Raw genomic sequence first — 7,529 nt, forward strand, 5'->3', positions numbered from 1 at the left:
CTTAAAACAACAAAGTATATGTCTAATCAATATTTATTTAAAATTTTTTCTTTTTCCCAAGCTTTATCTAAATATTAAAGAAAACTTAAAAGTACCAAACTGGCATAACTGGCCTTCTGAGTGTTCAATAACCATACTTGGAAGCCTATACTAATGTGGACCAAGGACCTAAAAGTGACAGTATTTTCCCCTTTGCCCTCCAAGGACAACTTGGTACCAGGGGCCCATGGAGCATCTCTCAGAAGTTCCTACAACTCTGGCTAGTCATCTGTCCTCTTCTTAAGAGAGGCCATGGAGACTCCAGGAGTTGAACTCTAACCAATGTACATTCTGAAAAAAGAAGAGGGAAATGCCCTCAATGCTTTTAAACAAAATCATATGGTCAGCAAAGCCTTGATTCATTCTCAACAGATGGCACAACTGATTAAAAAAATGCTTGTTTTAATAGCTTTTGTATAATCTTCATCGCTATTATGAGATATAAATTGTATTTATCAAATCTGTAATCATTATGCCAAAAAATCTGAATTACTGTAATATTTTGTATATTGTTAAAACTGTAACTTTAATTGTAAAAAAAAAATTAAAATAAAAAAAATTAACAAACAAACAAACAAAAATGCTTAAAGAGACAGGGGCTTAAGTGTATTAAGTTCCATGTAACCCCTGAAAAGTGGATCTTCAACTGGCTTTGAAAGTAAAAAAAGTGGTTAATTTTTGGCTAGCTACAGGGTCTTAAACACTAAGCAGAAAAATATTATCCCTAAATAAAATTATTTTCAACTAGGCCTGGGACTTCCTGCCCACTACCACCATCTATGTTGGGTTCCTGTTTGGCTTGGGTTTGCACAGGCTTTATGCATAATGTCATAACTACTGTGGATTAGTATATACAACTACCTGTGGTGTTCAGAGAACACAGTTTCCTTACATTCATCTACCACCTCTGGTTCTTATAATCTTTCTGCCCCCTCTTCAGGAATGATAACTGAACCTTGGGAGGAGAGGGTGAAATCGGTGTCCTTTTTAGGGCTGAGCACTTAGAAGTCTCTTGTTCTCTTTCTTTACTGCTGTGACACCCAGTAGGTTTACCACATTTCAAGAGATAGATCCACACCCAAGAGCACTTGGGAAACACAGATTAGACTCAGTTGGACTTTAAAAAAAATAGACAAATAATAATAAAAGACATAAAGTTTGGGGGAGAAAGTGGCAGTAAGGTGGGACTGGAGAGGGGAGATCTGAATATAATCAAAATACATTGTATGAAATTCTTGAATCAATAAAAAATATTTCAAAAATAAATAAAAATGATTGGTATAATATAAAACAAAAAGCTAAACTAGATTTTAAAAAGAACAAATGACCCAGGCCTCAAAGGCCTCCCCACTAAATGACCCCAGGTATGGGCTACTGACCAGCCAGTAGAACAATCACAGCTCCCCAGCCATAATAGTAAAAGACTCGCATACTTCTAACTGTAACAAAATGCTGTTTGTATATCTGCTGCTAATTCTGCTAATGCCTCCTTTGCTTTACAAGGTCTACAAAAGCAGACTTATACTATGACAAACACGACCACTCCATTGGCTTTAAAACTGGATCTCAACATCTTCATAGTAAAAATGATGCCTATTATAACCTTAGAAGTGACACTATGAATTTCTGGACCTTGTAAAATCAACTTGTGCCTTAATTTTATCTATTCTTGTGTGTAGTCAATCCACACTCAGATAGTCCTTGGACAATCTCCGTCTATCTTGGTACCCTTGATTTCCTTCATATGCACAAAAGTCAGCAAGAGTAGAGACCCTAAATCCCTTTATGGCTCCCATGTCAGACAGAAGTTGCCAGAATGATTTGTTATTTCCTAAATGATTTTAGGATCTCATCTTTTGAAGTGAGAATTTTAGGTAGTTAGACAGATATTAGCAGGCTTGGAGGTCATAAGGAAGGACCCCTCCCTCAGAGCATCTTCCTCCTCCAAGATTCTGATTACAGCTTACTGTCTCAACCCCTGCCCCCCATGAGAATGCCATCATTATGCAGCGGAAAAGAACTACAAAAATGACAACCCCCCTTTTCTTAACTTATCTAATAGAATTCTCAGGAATGTTAGCCATGTGCATACCATCATGTAAAGTGCCTCTATTTTGGTAAGCAATGACTATTGCAGAAACTAAAGTAATCTGGTTCCTAGATGTAAAGTAACTTGTTTCTTTTGAGTCTTGTCTTCCCTCTTCTGTGAACCCCAAGTAATAGCCAGGCAGAAAAGATGTTTATCACTAATCTGACATTCTTTAACTGATTGGTTACTCCTAGCAACAGTCAACTTCAGGCCAAAAAAGGAAACTTTTCAATCCACTTCCCCTCCTTTGCTAAAACTTATAAGAAGGAACCCCCACTGTGCCACATGGGTCTGATCTTGCCTCAGAGCCCCTCCATTCTACTGTCTGTTTATGGCATTAATATCTCTTCTAATAAATCTACTATAAAAGGACAAGCCATCTCAGTGTTCTCCTTGAGCCCCAAACCCATAACATTTCAGATATGAGTTAACATCTTTCAAGACTAATTTTAAAAACTTAATGAAAATTTTCTGCACAGAGTCCACATTTAGATACTGATGCTCAATTACTGAATCGGAGCTGTAATGTCAATTCAATTGTTTCCAAGAATTATTTACCAGCCTATCTGGAAAGAAAAGAGTTTTCTATAATTATATTTCCTAAGATTTGTCTACAGAAAAAAATAATGTCTGTGTGTCTGTCAATGTTGTTTCATCTTCTTTTAGCAAAATCATCTTAAAAGAACATACTGCAAATGGTCAACTTTGATGCATTATTATAACACAAAGTGATAAAACACTGAATTTGGGACCATTCACATAAAAGTCAAAGGTAGGGGTGAAAAACTAACTCATGTAAGAAAGGCTCATGCCTTGACCTTTGAGCATAGCACCTACATGCAACGAACAGTTAGTAATTAAAACGAAGAGATAAACACATCTGTTTTTCTACTGTCGTGAAAATAACTGCCTCTTAGAATTCTTACCTAATTCAAACCGTAGACCGTTGAAGCAAATCAAATTATCATGGCTGCCCTCTAGTGGACAATTTTTAGTCTAGAGCCCATACATATAATCATATCTTTCTCTTCTATCAAACCACAATAACATTAAGAAAATTTCTGGTATATTTTAGATACTCAAACACCTTCTTTTTTTTCTAAACTGAAATTTTCTATTTAATTTAAAAAATATTTTCAAGGCCCTCCCATATCAAAGTGCCAGACTTCTGTCACTTAAGGAAGGTCAAAGAATGCTATAATAAAAGGTTTTAGTGCAGGCGCAGTGTTTGTATATAATCAAAGCCGCGCCACCCTTTAAGAGCAATTATATGTTTTATTTATTTTATTGTTAAATTTTAATGATCTTTGGCCCACCACAATGATCTTATAACAATATAGATTGTTTTTTAAAAAGGTAAAATAAAAGGACCTAAAATGCAACCAGAGCAATGAGATACGTTATTTACTTGATACATTTAAAACATAAATGAATCAAAGATGGCCTCTTTCAAGGTTACTTAGAAAGGAAAAAAGGGTAGAGATAATCTTAAAAGTTTTTTTTTTTTTTTTTAAAAAAACGAATTTTAAAAGCTCTAGCAATCTAGGAAGGAAATCTTGCTCTGTTTAATAAAAAAAATTGAAGCCAAATATCATTTAATAAGTTAGTTTCATATTATCATTGCCAGCACATGGCTAAAAAGTTTTTAAATAAAAGCTATAAGATCTGTTTATGTATGTCTGTATGCATATGCATATGATAATTTTTAACCTAAAAAAACGAATTTTAAAAGCTCTAGCAATCTAGGAAGGAAATCTTGCTCTGTTTAATAAAAAAAATTGAAGCCAAATATCATTTAATAAGTTAGTTTCATATTATCATTGCCAGCACATGGCTAAAAAGTTTTTAAATAAAAGCTATAAGATCTGTTTATGTATGTCTGTATGCATATGCATATGATAATTTTTAACCTCTTTACAAAGGTGTCAAAAGTAAAATGTAAAAACTCCCTTTAAGAGGATCAGTTCTTCCTCACCTAGCAATAATCAGTTGCCAATATTTCTTCAGCTATGATTGAGGCCTGCTGTCTGTTTACCCAGTACTATGCTGGGTTTTTGTCTGCTTGGGTTTGCATGGGACTTGTGTATGCTGACACCATTGTGTATATTCATATGAGCAGGATCCCAGGAGCTTGTAGAACTCTATTTTCATATGGTCGTGCACCTCCTCCCTGGCTGTTCAAATCTTTCCACCCCCTATTCCACAATGCTCCCTGAGTCCTGGGTGGGTGAAGTTTAATATAGGAGTCCTGTCCAAGGACCAGCATTCTGCAGACTCAATCTTTACTCTTTGGCCACTTGTGACCTTTTGTGTTCCTGGTCCCGTGTTGCATGAGGGAGTTTCATTAATGAGAATTGAGAGATTCATTAGTGTTCTTTTACTCCTGTTCTATGTTCTGTGAGCCTTATGTGTAGAGGTTGCATTGTAGATGTGTCACTTAGGCCTGGGCAATTCATAGACAATGTCTATGCCTCAAAGAACTTGAATGTAAGACCGTACTGCTGAAGACAGAACATACTTCAGACACAGGATTTGGAGCAATGGAGCTGGAACTGACCTGGAAGGTACTTCCCCTGAATGATAGCTCTCATAGCTTTGGAGAAAACTAGGTGCCAAGGGAAAACATCAATTGATGGTCCAACATAGCTTCAAGACCAAGTAACCACATCAATGGCCAGCAAAACATATGACATTGGTGCAGTAGTGGCATTTTTAGCGTGGGTGCAATCAACATCTACCTAATTGTACTAAAAGCCCATTCAATGGGAGGAAACTCAAGTGTGGTACTGTAAACCTAACCAAATACACATGGCTGGAGATGTTATAGATCTTAGATAAAACTCCAGGACTGTCACATCCCTAGACTAATGTAATTTCTTACTGTGTGCAAAATATGTATCCTTATATTTACAGAAAAATATCCCAGTCACCACTCATCAAAGAAGCTTTTTTTTAAAAGGCAGTGTTCTACTGACTTCTTATTTATTTATTTAAATAGATAATTTATTGAGAATTTCATACATGCATATAAGGTGTTTTGATCAAATCCATGCCCACTCCCTTCCCTCCCACTCCTCCCATATCTCCCCATCACTTTTTTCTGATAATTTCATGTACTTTCTTCTTCTTTGATTTATTTTTATGGGGCTTTTGGCTACTCTAACATTCTGCCCTCTGAAGAGGTAACCCTAAAATCTTTTAAGGATTAGATACAAGCTCCCAAATACTTTAGACATTTTTGGCCTTTGGAACAGAGTATGTTGCTAAGAGGCCCAAGAACATTTTGACTTTTAGCCAAGAAACTGGCTACTTTCAAATAAGCTTCTTTTGCACCAGAGATTATTGCCAAATGCAATGCTTTTTTAAAAAATGATTTTTATTAGAATATATTAATTATACATAATCATAAATTTCATTATGACATTTTCATGTGTGTATATAATGCATTTGATCATAATCACCCTCATTATCTTCTTGTCTCCCTTCCCCTCCTGCTCTTTCCAAGGACTCTTTTCTACTTTTGAGTTTGAAAAAAAGTATTTTATCTATTATTTTTAATTTTTAATGTGTATGACTTAAGTGCACCTATGTTGTGTAATGCCTGTGGAGGTCAGAAGAGCTTCATCAGATCCCCTGGAACTGGAGTTACAGATGGTTGTTAATTTCCATGTGGGTACTGGGAATCAAATGCGGTTCCTCTGCAAGAGCTGCCAGTTTCTTAACCACTGAGCCATCTTCCCAGCCCCTTCATGTCTTTTTCTTCTGTTATGTTGATGTGATGAATTTCGTTAGGATTGCTTACGGGAACATTGGTGAAGGGTTATTTTCAGGACCCAGGGCTCCTTTCTGTTGGCTAAATAACTAAATAAAATGTCTCTCCATCCATCAACCATTAACTGCCTGTGAATTCTTAGGGAGTGGTTGGGGCTCCTTCAGCCCCTCCCCCTCTCCCTTTATGACAGGATGTTTATGGACCCTGTCTTGTACAGGTGATCACAGCTGCTATGGAGTACAAGAGCCATGTCATACCTGGAAGGCAGTGTTCCAAGCAGTCCCTCTTTCCTACAGCTCTAGTGTCCTTTCTACCCTCTTCTGCAAAGTTCTCTGAGCCTTGGAAGGAGTGATATAGATGCCCCTTTTTTGGCTGAGCGTTCAACAGTAATTTATTCTTTTTTTCCTAACGTATATTGTTTATTGAATTTTTGTGCATTTCATATTTATACCCCCTCCCTCATCTGCACCTTCCATAGCCCTCTACCCACTGGATTTCATGCCTTTTGGCATATATGCTAAGACCTATAGTGTCAAGTTTGTGTACCCAGATATCCCTCAGTGTGAGTTCATCCACTGGAGTCTTGTCAGCCTGTCTGGAGTCACTTCCTTAAAAGAGATCACCCTCACTCACCCAGTAGTAATCAGCTTCCAATAGTTCCTCGACAGAGGTTGGGGCCTGCAGTCCATTTCCCTAGTTCTATGCTGAGCTTTTGTCTGAGGTGGCATGTGTCTTGTGCATGCTGTCACCATTGCTTTAGGTTCATATGAACAAGTTCCTGGAGGCCTGGAGGACTCTGTTTCTTTATGATCATGCATCAACCCTGGCTTTTACAATCTTTCTGCCCCCTCTTCCACAATGGTCATTGAGCCATGGATGGGGAGTCCTACCTAGGGACATGCACCATGCAGTCTTTTATTCTTTACACTTTGGCTAGTTGTTGCCTTCTGTGTGCATCACCCTCTGTTGCATGAGGCAGCTTTGCTGGTGAGAGTTGAGGGATGCATTAGTATTCTCTCTGCTCTCAACAATAATTTATTCTTACCATTATGACCACTTATAAGTCTTTGCAGTTGCTTCCCACTGCAGAAAGAAGATTGTCAACACTAATCATGGCATAAACAACAGCAACACTAATCATGGCATAAACTTATTTATGTAGAAGGCAATTTGATGGGCATGTCATGTTCATTTTCCAAAACAACAGTAGTAGCTTCTCTACTGGGGCCTATGACCTTCCCAGGCTTAGACTTTTTGACCCAGTTTTCAGTATAGAACCCTTCTGGGGAGTGGATATCAAATACAATCAGAAAGCAGTTAGCTACCCCCAATAAAATATGCTTAAGATCAGTAAGGTTTATTATCTTGTCGTATAACAGTCCCTGTCTGTTTTCTTATCAAGGTCTACATGTCATTGGAACTGTACATCCTCTAAGGGTCTAAGCTCTTCCATTTGCCTGAAAATTTTCTATTTGACAATTATCATTCTCCTATATTTGACTCAGTTTTTACCTTCCTGAACTGAAAGGCGTTAAGGCATGTTCTTTTCTTTTTTTAAAGAATATTTTTATTATTCCAAAGAGAGGAAACTTTTAACACATTTTTCCAGAAAAAACTTGAAGCAGGTTA

Source organism: Nannospalax galili, unplaced genomic scaffold, assembly GCF_000622305.1.
Source record: "Nannospalax galili isolate Female #2095 unplaced genomic scaffold, S.galili_v1.0 scaffold398, whole genome shotgun sequence".
Lineage (NCBI taxonomy): Eukaryota > Metazoa > Chordata > Mammalia > Rodentia > Spalacidae > Nannospalax > Nannospalax galili.